At 40.5% G+C, this 16,442-nt stretch overlaps 1 protein-coding gene across 1 annotated transcript in view; it reads right to left on the reverse strand.

Moving 5' to 3' along the window:
* The window catches only part of SCAF8 (SR-related CTD associated factor 8), a 207,242-nt gene that overhangs the window by 9,215 nt on the left and 181,585 nt on the right, over positions 1 to 16,442 (reverse strand). The window contains exon 22 of the transcript XR_003993556.1: positions 15,887 to 15,977. The gene's annotated coding sequence lies outside the window, so the exon portion shown is untranslated. The remainder of the gene's footprint in view (positions 1 to 15,886; positions 15,978 to 16,442) is intronic.

Raw genomic sequence — 16,442 nt, forward strand, 5'->3', positions numbered from 1 at the left:
CCACGGGCCGCCTGAAACGATTATGCGGGCCAGCCTGCCACGATGCCGGGCAGCCGCCGGGGAATATGCTGTGACTGGGCTCTTGTCTGACCCCGCATTCCTCAGCCTCCAGGCTGCTTCCACAGGAAAGCTGCTCAGAGGGCTGCTGAATGGACAGGGGTTTGCTTGCCTGAAGATAGCTCCAGGGTGTCCTCTTTTTTTTTTTTCTTTTGGTCTTTTGAGGTTTCTCTTTTTACCTTTTTTTTCTTTTTAAACTTCCTAGGAGGGAGTAGGTATTCCTAACATCCGCATGAGACGCCCTGGCAAAAACACAACTTGCCAAACCACAGCGGGAATGCTGTAATCATGAAAACCAGCTCTTAAGAGCAGCTCTCAGCCGCGTCTAACAAATGCACAACAGCATCACGCATACAACCCCAAACTCAGGCACTCTCTTCCTTGCTGCTTTCGTCAGACTTTTTATACTATCCTATGGAGAGCATTACTTGGTTTTTAACAACTGACCTCAGATAAAACAGGTCTCTTTAGATGCAAATGACATCCCCAAGTTTCAATATACAGAGTTCGGCTGTTAAATCTGTAGTTAGGCACATGAACAATTGCTTTATTATCAGAAAAGCTCAACACTTCATTGATTGCAGCAACAGTTGGTGAGCAAGCTCAGCCAAAAAACAAGGCATTTATTCAAATATTCTAATAAAATCGCAGGGTCACATTCAAGTGCCAAGCGTGGAAATACAGCCAAGTTACACTGCAGATGACGTATTCAATTGAAAAAGAACACATGAACATTATAACAGAAATCATTAGTAACCCACAAAAGCCCCAAATCAATATTTATGTCCACAAAAATGAAATAACAATTTGCATAGCAACGCAGGAATTGCCACCTAAAGGTGGACCTCTGTTTCACTGTGTCTTATTACAGAGGAAACTCCAGAACCCAGCAGCTTTGGAGTAATTTTGAATAAAATTCTATTTCATCTCCTAATAAAGCAGTACATGATTTATGCCCATATTCCTAATTCTACAACTTCATATCCACCTGGGGGCTTCACATCTGCTTGTTCTGGTAACAACTTTGCTCTCTGTGAAAAGCAGACTATTTTCTTTTTCCTGTTCCCAGTACAGTTGTATTCTCTTCACTTAGCGTTGCTGTAGTCCAACTATTTCACTAACAGGCCAGATCTAAGCCCTGGGACTAACGTGGAAGCAATGACAACTAACGAGACAAACCACCAGGTCTCTCTCAGGAGCAACAGTTGGCCTCTGGTCCCATCCCCCTTCTCACATAGAGTACTTACTGCATTTCCTCCATGAATTCACCTCTTAGTTGATTGAACAAACCATGTTCAAATGACTCCTTAGATAAGATTAGCCTCCAACCAGCCCAGAAGCCTTTCATCATCACTATTTTGTTGAATTTATCTTTCTTAAAGGTGAACGTTCAGAAGTATAAATACTATTCCCAAAGATGCCCCCCCAGCACTCTGTTCAATAACAGTAATTCTTCCCTAAATCAATGAAAAATACCTGGACTGGCATAACCTAGGACCCAGCTGAATCATATTAGTACCTCACAATCTTCCAGCAACAGGTAATAAAGCTGTCGATTCCCTTCCGCTTTGATTTTCAGAGGGTGACTCCCAAATGTCAACAGGCATTTTTGCTATTAGTGCAAAGCACTCAACCCTCTACTTTCTCCATCTTCAAGTTCACTACAGTTTATCATTCTAGTCGTAGAGGTCATTCAGCTATTTACTACATTATTTCTAATCTATGTGTATATTTACTACGTCTCCCACTTCTTATCAGCCATTCCCACTTTTTGCTACAAGCCAACCAACACTCATTAAGTTTGGTCTCAAGACTCCAGTTGATACCCCCCAGTTTTTTTTGTTTTTGCTTCCACCTCTAACACACTTAACTAATTACCTTTCAGCACACTGTCATTATATGTTGAAGGCATACTTTTCTGGCTTGACTTAATGGAGCTTTAACATCCTCCAACTCAGGGCTGCTGTAAGCGCCCTCTCCCTGACCACGGGGCCTCCTCCTGCCTTGATCCCTGAGGAGCTCCTTGGGGAGCAGGCAGGAGAGGCTGACAGGGCTTTGGTACAGCCTAGCTTCTTGGTTGCAGCAGGAGGGTCCTTCTTTATTACGCCACCAAAACTAAGTCTCCACATCCACTTTGTACCCCTTTTCTCACCCACTGCTTTGCCATTATCTATTTGGGACAATCTAATAACGAAATACCTATGAAAATCAACAAGGAGTCAGCAAGCTCCACGCTGAACACAAGACATTAATCTCTTCTTACTATGTGAACTATTTACATGCCTCACAATCTTCCACAAATGTATCATCACAACACGGCAGGGAGAGAGAAGGGTGCCATTATCCTCATTTTATAGGAAGCTGCTAGGTCACACAGGAAATTGAAGGGTATTTCAATACAGAAACAGGAAGCTCCATAGCTTGTGTTAATGCATGTCTCTGCTAGCTTAATGGCTCTTAACATCTCTGTTTTGCAGTAAAAACAAACTGTAGCTTGCACAGTGAAGTCTGTAATGGAATTAAAAGTTGTGCCTTGGATAGCAGGTTGGCTACATAAACACTCTAGATTAAAAAGATGTTATGAAGGTTGTATGTTAAACATATGTGCTACAGAATGTTTTAAAGCCAAGAACTTATTTTTCTAGATGGAGATGAATGAATTATCCAAATTAAAGACAGCTATTTTAACCTATGTTTTACACTACAAAACCATTTAGATTTTACTTTGAAAGTCCTAAGACATCCCATTGTCACCAGTGTTTTGTTTTCTAAGCAATGGAAATTCATTACAGAAAACTCAGAGAATGCACACATCCACAGCATTCATGCTAAGACAGCACACTTCCTTCCCTAAAGTCATCCCACTTTTATAAACATATGCCACCCCTATAAAATATCTTTTCCTACGCACAGTCCAGACTGCTTCTGAAAGGCCAGTTCATCACTTTGCCTCTTCCCCTCTCCTGCCTGGCTCACCTGACAGTGATACAGCTGAGCTGCGTGAAAGTCCGTGGTCCATAAGGTCCCTTGACCAATATTCAACAGACGGGCACTAGATGGGCATGGGTGGAGAGATTTTGGTATCTTGCCGATCATGGCTTAACCACAGACTGGCAGATGTGTACAAAGACTTCCCATGAAATTCGAAATATGTTCTCATGTTCTCCAAAACAGAGTATGTGTAGGAATTAAAGCAGCTTGAAGTAGGAAATTGGGTTTCTCAAATCAGAAACCTCTAATGGAACTCTCCAAAAAGCCGGGAAGCTGTGCTAAGTGTAGCTAAGCTGCTAAAAAATAATTACATGTTATTGTCAACAAGATAATAACCAGAGATGAGATTCAAAGCCTTGATGATTTCATGACTAAAACATCTGAACAACGCAACATCTGCTAAAGAAATATTCTCACTGACTTGTACTCAAGGTCCATCCTTGGTATCTTTAGCCTTATAAGGGATCTGCAAAAAAAAAGTAATGCAGCAGTCTCTCGTTCAGCCAGTGGTGAAGGGAAACCTTACACTGCATGAAATTCCTCTAGAAGATGTCAATTCAATTTCTGAGAACTTCTCACCTCTCTGCAAACCAGTGCTCACGCACTGTTACGACAGTTACTTAATTCTGATTAAGAGGAGTTTGGGAAACGAGTAAACAGAAGCTTATATGTTAGCATGTTCCTTCTCACCAAAGCTCACAGACCCCAGTAGGCCATTTCACTTACTGAATGACAGCATCAACACAAGTCTAACAGCTCTGGCTGTAGGTTACATGTTAACAAATGAAAAATTATGCAGATGAGCACAATTTTATATCCTCAGCTATCACAGAGGTTTACAATGCCCTAACTGGCTACTACCTTGCTGTCAGGGGCTCCGCTTCCCCCTGTGAAATGCTGTAATGCAAGAGATCAAAGGGATGCTCCCCATCCTCACTCCTCTGTGGAGCCAGAATGCTCTTGCCCAGCTCAGCAGAGGAGAGGGACTGCTGTCCATGCACTCTCCACATGCACCTCAATGCTCCTCTCAAATGGGCTTTCCCAATGTCTGAAACAGGTAGAACCCACCAACATTTAAGGTATGCAATATGCCATACCTGATGTTCAAAGCAAGATGAATGTTTCCTTTATTTTTGTGCTGTGTGGTTCTTTAGCACTGCTGTAGACGTGGGCTTAATATTTGTGGTTATGATCTATTTTCAAGTGAGTTACAGAGAATTGTTGGGGAATCAAAGTGCTTCTGGTTAGTGTCTTATTAATTTCAGTATGATTAAATGAAGAAAAATAAAGCATGATCATGTGATGGCAGGGCATGTGGCAGAAGCATTACAGAAAAATAGGAAATTGGTTAGGAGAGAGATGAATTACGCAGCAAACCTATCTCCTCAATTTAGATGACTAAGCACAATGGAAGCGAGAAGCTTGACCTGCAATGATCAATCAGTACTCTTACTCTGGGTCTGGCTGAGATGGAGTTAATTTTCTTCATGGCAGCCCCTATGGTGCTGTGTTCTGGATTTGTGACCAAAAGAGTGTTGACAGCCCATCAGTGTTTTCACTGTTGCTGAACAGTGCTGGCGCAGCATCAAGGTTTTCTTCATTTCTCACTTTGCTCTACCACCAAGCAGGCTGGGGTGGGCAAGGGGATGGGAGGGAACACAGCCAGGACAGCTGACCCCAAAGGACCAAAGGGATATCCCACACCGTATAATGTCATGGTCAGCAATAAAAATGAGGGGTTGCTTTGCCAGGATTGCTGTTGCAATGTCCAAGATCAACGAGGCCCTCACAAGAGTTAATCTCTTACCAAGAGATGGCAGCTCACAAGTGGTGGCAGCTGCCACTACAGAGAGGCTTGCCCTGCACAGCCACAGAGGCTCACACTTTTTAACAGTCTTTTTTCTTCAGAACTAAGGGTAAAAGCTTCATTTCTGAAAAGCAAAGTGACTGAGAAATACTGAATCAAAAGACGAAGATGGGAACTCCTGAGCAGTATTTGCTACTTTCTGTATCACTAGAGCAGAACTGATGCATCTGTTTTGACAAGCACCCTATTTCAGTGATATACTTTTTCAATATTTAATGGACAGAAACAAATTTTAGTTAACTAGGTAACTGTATCTTCCAAGCTATAATCAGAAGTTCTTTTACTACAGCAGATAGATGTATAAATGCTCTCAGCTTAGTACTGTTAACTTTGCAGCAACAAAAATCTAATGAATGAATGCCACAAAAAGAGGAGTGGGAAGGTTTATTGAATGCATTAGGTTAAAAAAAAAAAAAAAGAAAAAAGAAAAAGAGAACTGAAGACTTCACACATGCCATTAAAAAAACCCCCATGTCTATTAAACATGTAAAAATATTTGAAGGTGGAGTCATTTGTCACAAGAATATACTAGGAGATCTTACAACATAAATATTTATAAAGCACAGATGTTATTTCACATTGCATTACTACCATAGCTTGTTCCATTAACTGATCCAACAGACCAGCTAATTGCTTGTGCAAGATTGACTATTTGCTATCACCCATTCAAGAGAGAAGTGCGAACAGTTGCCGGGGGCAGGAAGCTTTAAGAGGTTGTTTTCTAACTAAATGTATTACATAAATTTTCATTATAATACTGATCACTTGTTCATCAATTAAGTTAAAAAATCTGCAAACATAAATAAATGTTACAGAAGTATAATTATGGCGAAGTTTCTAAGAAAATTGTGTTAAATCAGGATTTGCTTCAATAGCATGCACCAAAGGGCATAAATAGATCTTGTTGCATAACGAATTTTAAGTAAAGTAGTCCTGCATATGCATATGATTTTATAGGAATTTTCAAGACATGAATGTTTCCCCTGAAGTTTCAGATCCTAGGGTTATATAAGCATACCGCAAATTCTGTTTGACAATACCTCTAATCCTTTTGTTCGCATATAAGCAATTCAAAATGCAAAATAAGGAATTAGCACAACAGAAAGAATATTAAAGAAGTCAAATGAGGGGTGGTGGTGTTTGTTTGCCCCCCCTCCCTTTTCTTTTTTTAAAGGTTTGATTGTGATTTCTCATTATAGCTGTCTGGCAAACCTACTAAAAGTGGTATATGGCAATATTAGCAGCTTATTACAATATCATTAAATTAACTAAAAGAAGCATTGTGGTACAAAACCTAGAAGAAGTCTGGCTAACATGTGTTGATTACACCCGCACACACTGCCTGAACAGAGCGATGAACAACTCCTGTAAGTGGCTGCAAAGCTATTTGCCCAAAGCAGAGCAAACAATGAGAACAAGTTCAACATCTGCCAGCGTGTCCAACTGCTCACAACCATTTTTCTGGTCAGAGGGGGCATTGTTTAAGTTGACAGGTTCCTAATGGTCTGAATTATTTAGCAATTCTCAAAAGACTCTTTCTACTCATTAGAGAGGAAAATGCGAACCACCGCAGCCAGAGTTGCCTTGCTCCCAGGGAGCCGATCATGCTAATTGAGGAGAACATCACAATGTGTCCCATTTTAATCACATAAGTTAAGCAGGCAAGAGGCTTCTATTATCCCCACTGTATAATAAAAGACGGAGGGCGCCAGTTTCTGCAAGGATACATACCACAGCATATCATCTCAACATTTTTTAAGAAAACTCAGTTCAAACAAAGAGGACATATGCTGCTGATAAGCACTGCCCCCACCAAGTGAAGTAAACAAGTAAATTATATTAAAGAGAAATCTGAAACATGCTGTTTCAAGCCTGAACACTAAGTGAACAACAGTAAGCATCTTAACATATGGGAAGTTATGGGAAGATGAGGCAAAATAGCTACTGATTTTTCTTCTCATCTGCCATACAATAGATGACAGGTATAAACAAACTAATGTAGCAGCATGATAGGTTACAGACAAATGACACTCATACTTGAAGAGCCAGATCATTCAAAGATATTCCCACTTCTAATATCCCTAGAAATTAAGGGGAACGCTACTAGTAAGGAAGCAGGACAACAGCACCTTTACTTATGATGAATTATTTCTCAGTCATTTATCTTAACACTAATCAAACATGCTCTGCAGCAGTAATTATCCCATGTAATCCTAGCCTTTCTGAACATGGGAAAAAACCGCAACAGTCTTACAATCAAGAGACTATCTTATTTTTTTCACAGCAGCAAAATACCTCTAAATCTGAAACCCCTTCAAAATTGTAGCACCTGAACAATGTTCCTCATGTAAACTTTGTAAGGAATGTTAGTAATTACAAATGCCTGCAATAGACCTCTATTACCGAAACACAGACCACGTGTGAGAAGAAAGAGATTTACAAATGCATTCAAAGGCTATAAGGGAAGACATGTAAATATTTAGTAGATTACTATATGGAACACAACAGCTGAAAGGAATTAACAGTTTGATGGAAGGACAAACGGAAGGAGAAGACATCAAAACTAATATTATTCCTTCTGTTTCTAAGCAACCACAATGTGGATAAAAAATAGCAAAAATAATTTACCCTAATGCATATAATAGGAGTTCGGGAAATTCCTTTCCCATTCTTTAAAAAAGATACTACAGAGATAAGCCTTTCAATTAACATGACCAAAAAGTAAGCCACCAGTTTACACAGAAAAATCTATATTTTGTCATCCGCATATAAACATTTCCAGAAGCAGAAGACTGAGCCAGTGAGCTAAATGGAAAGACATAAAATATTTTCCCGGCATGACATTGTGAATAAATAACCAAAAGCCCAAAAAAGCAAAGAGACAACATGATGCCTCTTCAGCCATAAAATTCATTTCCAATAACCACATTTCAGCATGCAGCTTAGATCATACATAGCATTTTCCTCTTTGAGAGCATGCAAGATTGATTATTATGGGCTCAATTGTCCCATACACAGGCAAACAACGTGCAAGGAATAATTAAATCAGTAAGATTCCCGCACTGAGCCTCCTACACATGCTTACACTCAGGCAAAGGAGAGGTGAGGTCCCTCCCAAGAAACAAAAGCATAGGATTATGCGAGAAGCCTAAGACCATCTGCACAAAGTTGTGCGGCCAGGGATTTCCTCTTCCCCCTGCTGTGTACAGGGTATCCTTTCCCACTTCCAGTCTGAGCCATGTGGAGGGAAGCAGAGCCAGGCTTAATTCTCAGCTCCGGGACAAAAGGGAATCAGGGACCAGAGGTTTCCAAGGTCCACTGTTACATTCCGCCTTCAAAGATAAGCCACTTAACGATGTAATCCTTAATACCCCAATGTGCAGAAGCCCATGATGTCTGGGTCATTGTGAAATTCTGCATACTCTGGTCCCAGCTGATCTCCACCTGCAACGCCCAGAGCAGGTCTGTCCAAGCATGGTCATCCTGCTTCCATCCATCTCCCAGTCACAGAGGCCTTTCCCCACACATATCTCATTTTCATGTGAAGCATCAGCATTTTTTGTTTCCTATTTTCTCCCAACTAATTTGAGTTCCTTTCTCCTTGCCTGAGGTAGAAAGCTCAGATCAGGGAAGAAAAAAGTGTTCTTGACCTCAACAGGATATCTTGTTAGGGTATGGCAGCCTCAAGGACTCTTTCCTCCTTCCTGGCATCTGAGAAAGGGGTTACAATTAACGTTCTTGTTAGTTCACTTTTTCCATGAGGCCCAGAGGGGAATTATATAGCATTTTTCCATATATAATGAAACATTAACTCTATTTGCAGGAAAGGCAACTCACAAAGCAATGTTTGGATGCTCTTTGACTTCAGTATCCCTAAGCAATTTGCAGAAGCAGAGCTGTTTTTCCAAAATGCTCTACACTTTCTAAACAGTGCTGCCTGCATGAACAGTCTACTCTGAAGCAGTGATTTCTAAGCCCTGCCTGCTCTCTCCCACCTTATCAAGCTGTCTTTCAGCTTCCTGAAATATTATTGCTGAACTAAACAGCATTATTAAGATAGGGCCCAATCCAAGCCAATCACAGGTAATAGAAAGGCTCCCACTGACTTCTGGGGACTTTGGATCAAGGCAAAACCAGTGAAAGTACCCAGGAAATGAAGTCACACAGATTTGTTTTTCATTTCAGTATGGCCCTTAAAAATATTCTTGATGTTATGATGGGCTGGCAAGGTACACTGAGCCAACATACTAAAACATATCCCGCGTCTCAGCTTAAATTCAGATTATTACATCTTTACTTTTCCGCAAATTCGAAATAGTATTTTTTTAAAACATTAAATAAAATCAAGAAAATGTTACCTTCACATAAAAACTACCATCCTGTTTAACTGTGCTAAATACAGAAAAGAAACACTCTGCTCACCCAACACACTCACTACATACTGAGTTTATCAATGCTGTCATTGCAGGCTGATGCTTCTTGCAGGCTGTATTTATGTGAAATGCAAGATGACCTTAGGGCCATCCCCAGGAAATCTTTAACTCCTGTCTATTCACCAAAAATATTAGGCAGTCATTACCTTCCAGGTCCAATCAAACCTTATTAAATATCCCCCAGTGACATACATAAATTGGTCAACCTTCCAATGCAAGATTCATTTCTCAACCTAGATTTTGAACTATGCTCGGAAAGTAGGAATGTCTGGATCAAAAAGCTTCACTTAACTGTGTCTGAAATAAATGAAATCCACAGTCTAGTTTGCATTTCAGCTTTACATTTGAAAGTGGTTCCAGTGTAATATTTTAATTTGGACAAATCACGTCCCTTAGTAATTAGAGGTGCTTGAAACTTTTAAAAAAATCACGTGTTTAGTAAAACACTTTTCTTGAAATGTGAAAGTTTGGAAAATACAAAGTCCATGTAAAAATCTGGAACATGCTCTGGTGACTAACCATTTTCCAACAAACTACTAAGTCTCATAACTATGAAATTGATAAACGAACACACAGACAGAAACACATGCAGAGCACCTCACTTCCAGTACAGTGGTCTGCATTTACAAGGTTAAGATAAACTGTCAGTGCTCAATGTCCCTTACTGGCAGCAAGTCCTCTAGAGGGGACACCTCTCAGACCCACCAGCATCTGAAGAACTGAGTGAAACTATACTAACAGTGCGGCAACAGTATGTTGCTTTTAATAAACCAGATTAGTTACAGTTACCTCATTAGCAGCTGTTACAGCAACCAAGTTAAGACCTCAACATAAACCAAAGTGAAAACTCAGCAGTGACCCTTGCAGAGCCTGCTACCATTTTTGAGTTCGTTTCTTCTTACTCTGTCAAGGTATGCAGAAATAAATTATTTCAACTATGAGCAATTCCGTTACTAGAAAACAAGAATGGTCAATTAACCAAGGGCCATGCCTCACAGGCACCTCCTGTACTTTAGGTTTTGTCCATTGCCTCTGGTCCAGCCACTGGGCACCACTGAAAAGAGCATAGGGCCATTCTTTTTGCACCCTCCCTTCAGGTATTCATACACATTGATAAGATTCCCTGAGTCTTCTCTTCTTTAGGTTTAACAGTCACAGCTCTCTCAGCCTCTCTTCACAGCAGAGGTGCTCCAGTCCCTTTATCATGCTTGTGGCCCTTCATCAGATCTCTCCAGTACGTCTACCTCTCTTTTGTAATAGGGAGCCCAAAAGCTTGGTACTCTAGGTTTGGCCTCACTGGAGCTGAGGGACAGAACAGCAGAAGAACTGCGTGTCTGGGGGTTTTTTTTTGCTACTATTGCTTAAGAAAACCGTTACTACAGAAAAGGCAGGATTCAGAAGTACTAAAAAGAACATGCAAGAGAAGGAAGCAGACCAGAAATTTGTCAAAGCTCCAAACCTACAACTGCTAGAGTTTCTGGTATGTTTAGTCAAGACCAGGAACAGAAACTCATCTTCACACTTCTTGGCAGCTGGAGGTGAGCAGCCCTTAAGCCAAATGCCTATCACTGTTTGCTAGCCACAGGCTAATGGGAAAATGGAGATGCTGGCCAGCCCCTTGGCAGAAGCCTGACTAGAGCTTTCTGGCCAACGGCTGTGCTGCCAAGCTTCCCACAAGGCCAAAGCCCCTCTTGCCTTGGCATGGAGAGAAGCCCAGCACCATTACAAATTGAAGCTAGTAAATGAGGTTCACTGATTCACTGACGTTCGGTACCCTTCTTCATGCCTGCTTTCTACAGGTTTCTATAGTGGATGCCTGGTCATTATAGATGCTGAAAGCAAGCAGTTGCTCTATTTACATGCAGCATATTATTTGGCAATAACAGGCAAAATGTTTTTCTCCCCTTGACTCTTAAATATGAGAAGTTATGAATAAAAAAACAAAATGGATGCATGTGCATTTCTTAAAGACAGGATTACAAATCAAACTTCACTCCTCTGAAGAACGTCCAGTTCCCTTCAAAGTAGTCTCTAGAGAAGACTGTCTTTTATTCTGCAAGTGTAGGCTGGGAATCAAATTTGATCCATCACACTATGTAGCACTTTTCTCCTGCTTTGTACAGCACAAATGAATGCACAAGACAGAAGGTTCTTGAGAGATGTTCCATGTTTGAATGACTTTTTGTTCAAGAACAAAGTGGAAGCAGCAGATCTAGTCATTCCTTCTGCCATTTATTCTTATTGCTTTAGAAAATAAGAAACAGTTATAATCGAGCATGTCTCAAGTATGTTCGGCAGGGAGAGTAGTCTTTTCAAAAGACTAGACAAGAAGCTAGGTTAAATAAATAGCTAAGTTCACAGTACAGACTCAGAGGATGGCATTTCTGGCAACTGTACAACATGGACTAAGAAAACCATATCGTGTTGTTAATCTGGGAAACTGAATTTCTGGTGACCCCAAGTACCATTTACTAACCAGGAAATACAATTTCCCTGGAGAAAAGCATTCTTCAGTTCCTCTGCTATGCACAAATTTATATTTAGAACTATTGATTTCTCGTTTCTTTCTGTATTATTGCATTCCTCATACTACACTGAGCTTCATGCAGGTACACTTCGGAAGCCCATAAACAGCAACCTTCTTCCTGTGCTTGGCTTACACTGCTCAGCCATTGTACTGCTTTTTCCCTCTCTCTCCCTGGGGACTAGAAGCATCAGTTCCTTTCACTTTCCCTTACAATTCAAGTCTTGCTCATTATTATTTTTTCTGTTTCCTATTGTTACTTTGTACGATGAGGTGATGTAGCTGTTCAGGATCCAAATGAGGTGGCAGATGAAACAATAACTTTACCCTGCAGGCGCCAGGTTGATAGCAGAAGTGGGGGTAAGACAGCAAAAAGATGAACCCCTCCTCAGCAAAACCAAGTGCAAAACCTCATGGATTCATTGTTTGGCCAACTCTAAACCATGAGGCCATATGTAAGAGTTATTTCTTTTTAAATGCATATTAGTTTGGTTTTTTTTAAATATTAATAGAAAAGGACACTTTTCTGGTATTTTAAAGCAATTCGGTTAGTAACACCTACAAGGGCACCTACATGTCCACTTGCATGACAGACAAAGACCACTATTAGCAATGCCTGACCAACACCTTTACATCAGGAATAACTCTAATGAAATCAATCTGATTATTCTGAAGCAAAGAAATGACGGAGAAAAGGACAAACAGGCTGATTCACTGTGTTTAGTTTATCTATTTACTATTGTTTCATCTGTTTGTCGTCTTCCTCTGTATCATTAGCTGAAGGCTGAACCTGCAAGGACCTTGGGACACAGGGGAACTGAGAGAACTGCATTTCAAGAGCACATGGAAGGTTTAAGTGACTTATGTAAGTCAATTAGGGAACAGTAGGGAAAGAAAAAAAATCTAATTCCTTCTAAAAAAACGGTCACGCCAGATTTTTCTGAAGACAGAGAAGGCTATGTGAAATGATGCTAGAGCATTGAGTTTTCGAGCTGTCTTTGTACCTTTAGAAAACAGTGTAAAGCTGACAAATGGGAAAACAAAAACATTTCACTTACAGAATATTAATCCAGCAGGAACTTCATGAACTGAACAAATTGAAACTGTGGCAACTGCCCCCTTGCCTGAAAAGAACCCACAACAGATGACAAAAGTGTCATAATTGTCTCATTTTCCCACTAAAAATGCCTGAAACCAGATGGGGTTCCCCAAAGACATATGGTCTGGGCTCTCACTTATAGTAAAGTTAAAATTCAGATCTGATCATTTTAATCCACCACAGTGAATCCTGTTTGCCTAACCAAGAGTTAAAATAACTAGCACAGCTCTCCTTCCTCTGCTCGTTCAATGGGTGGCATCTACTCTGCTTTTCCCTGTTTTATGCATTCAAGTTCTTCAGAGCCACAAGTCATTACTCTACAGAGTATATTACATATTCTTCCTTCTTCATCTTTTGGGGGGGAAGTTCTCCATTTTGATTTCTCATCTGAAGCTGTGCCTTAAAAGAATGTGTGCCTGGGGTTTGGGGTGGGTCGTTTATTGTTTGATTTTTTTTTTCCCCCCAAAAGCCGCATCTGTGGAAGAGGAAACCTGCACCTACAGTAACACAGGTCATTAATCAGCCCATAAAACTGTTGTCAAGACCTGGACTAAGTTCACAGACTGCTCAGTGTTCATAAAGTTTTCAGAGAACATCTGCAGAGTGGCAAGGGGAGTCTAAAGCACTTAAGACAATTGATTTTGCCAAGATTAGATCTTAAAAAAATAAAAAACCAAAACAACAAAAACCCAAAGATTAGTGTTCAGACCACGTATCTTAGTGTGCCTCCTTTTAACTTAGCTTAAAAAATATCTTCCACCTGGTAAATTTTAATCTTTTTCCCAACGCTGTCCTCAAATACTCACTGCAGTCCTATTTCCTCCTTCCGCAATAAATTCCTCCTTGGCCAACATCGCATGGCTTCCAGGTATCATCTAGTTGCTTCCATACTTATTATTTGCTCTTCTCATAAGGAACTGGAGACCAGGACATCTCCAGTGCCTATGAAAAGGGGTACAGGAACATTAGGGGTCTGCTGATTTCTAGCTTCTCCCTCCACCAGCAGCAGCCTGCCTGGGTGGCATGGAAAGGAGGGCGACTGAGCCACATTTCCATGGGTCTTTTGAACTAACTATTGTTAGTTCAGTTAAATAACTGCATATTTTGATAAACTTTCTTGTCTCATCTTTTAGCCACCACAGTTAAGATGTTCTGGCCAACAAACTAAAATAAATACATCATTTATCCATTTTAAAGATAACTTGAATTTCCAAAAAAAAAGAACTTGACACAACTATAGATTAACAAGCCACGAAAACGTCATGTGTAAATGTACACATGAAAGTGCCAAATTAAGAATTTGCTAAAATTAGGTACAATCATACAAACGTTTAAACAAGAATGATTTGGCAGAATTCGGCATAAGTATGATGACAGCTTCTCAACTGCAAAACTAAGTTTGTCATGGTAAATAACCAAGGAGAAGCAACTTAGCTCTACAAAGACAACTAGTACCCAGTACAAAATAAATTTAACACACTCACTACTACCATACATAGGCGACCCTCAGCATGGCAGCACAAATCACTCCAAACTGTCCCATGCTGATGAAGCCCAGTTTCCATACATACAGGATATGAACACGGCAAAAGCCTGCAGTCAGAAACGCCAGACACTGGTCTGGTTTTCTCCTACCCCAAATCAGTTCACATTTAAAGCTCTGGGTTAGCACCAGGGAGGTAAGCGTGTTGGTTCATTCTGCCCTCCCTTCCCACTTCCCTCCCCAGGCCACACATGAAGGTAATGTGATTGTATAATAAGAATCAGATGAAATGCCATTTACTGCTTCATGCACATACAATAGCTGCGCTCAGCTGGAGGCCTCTTCACACAGGCACCGCATGAGGAGGCAACCCCAAAACCCTCCTTTTCCAAGACTCTTCCCCTCAGATGGCAGTTAGATGCAATAGCACTTAACTTTGAGGCATCTTATGCCACCTGAAGACTAATGCTTCTTGCTGTCATTTTTCCAGAACAGAACAAACACAATTTTGAAAAGAGGACGAAAGGTCACACACAACCCCCCACAGGCAGGGTACACTCTCTTTATGCCCATTCATACAGCCAGGGAAGTGATGAATTCATGGCACTGCTACTTGCAGTTTAACTGGGCATGAGTCACTTTCTAGATGTAAACAAACATTTTTGTTATGCAGCTAACTACTCAAGTGCAGATGAGATACCTCAGCAGCAAAGAACAATACCCTAGGCACCAACTTCACTTATAGCGAAGCATGTACACCAGATTTATATGACAGTGATCCCACCACTGTCTAAGAAACTTCATCCATATACAGCTTTTGGAGCAAAGCATTTGAGCCACAAGCACGGCAAATAGAGACTATAAGCAAGACCAGGCAGCAGCCAGGCTCTGGATTTGCTGGGAAGATGAGCACATCTAGCCCGAAACATCAAACCAGCAGATGGAAAGGCTGAAGAAATTCAAGGTCACCGAGGGAAACACTTTTGTACTGGCCCTGAGATAAATCAAGACAGTGCTGTCTCAGTAAAGTGATAGTTGAAAAGAGGACTGGGACGTTAAGGAAAAGCAGAAGATCAATCCTACTGCCTCCTGCTGCCGGATTCCAGCTGCCTGCTGAAGGGGAACTTTCTATATTCACTATAAAGGAACAATGCTTCCTCAAAGAAATGCTTCATTCTTTAGGTCATTCTGCTTCCTAATGTAAACAACCCAAACAGCAAATCAGCACCAAAAGGCAGGCCAGTATTTTACACAGGAAACGTTACTGAGATCAACCGCTGACTTTCATTTAAAACAAAACAAAACAAAACAAAACAAAAAAACTTAAGGACTGATATCTGTTTGTTGGTCTGGCCTCTTGGGTCCTTGAATCCACTCTATTATGTCCAAAGAAAAGTCTTTTAAGGACACTTGAAAATATACTGGCACATACTTCATGACGGAAAGTTATTCTTTTGCTCTTCATTCCTCTGACAGACAATCCCAGGAAGCTGCAACTCTTGAGATCGCCTGATCAGCTTCTCCTGTAATCACAGCCAAGCATCAAGGTCAAAAAGGAAACAGTAGCTATAAAACAATTTTTAACAGTGCTTTTAATTTTTTTTTTTTGTCTTTAAGAATTACATCATACATAAGACCAAAAAAAAAAAAAAGTGCACAGTTTCTCTCAAAAAGGAAGTGTATTTCAAAGCTTTTTCTTTCTTTTTTGCTTTAATACTTTTTTCTCTTCAAGAGAGCAAGAAGACACACACACACACACAAAAAAAAAAGAAATATAAGTGATATATCATGATCCCAGCCAGTTTCCTGTCCTGGTTTGCATCAACAGTGTCGTGAAATGAAGAATGACATAATATGCAATAGTTTCCCCGGCTTTGAAAAACATATGTTAGGGTGGTGCATACACTCCAGAATACTGCAGCCAGAGCACACAATTGGAGCACTCAGGTTTCCATTTGTGAAAAACCTCAGAAATGCATTTTAAGCAC

This window comes from Strigops habroptila, chromosome 10, assembly GCF_004027225.2.
Source record: "Strigops habroptila isolate Jane chromosome 10, bStrHab1.2.pri, whole genome shotgun sequence".
Lineage (NCBI taxonomy): Eukaryota > Metazoa > Chordata > Aves > Psittaciformes > Psittacidae > Strigops > Strigops habroptila.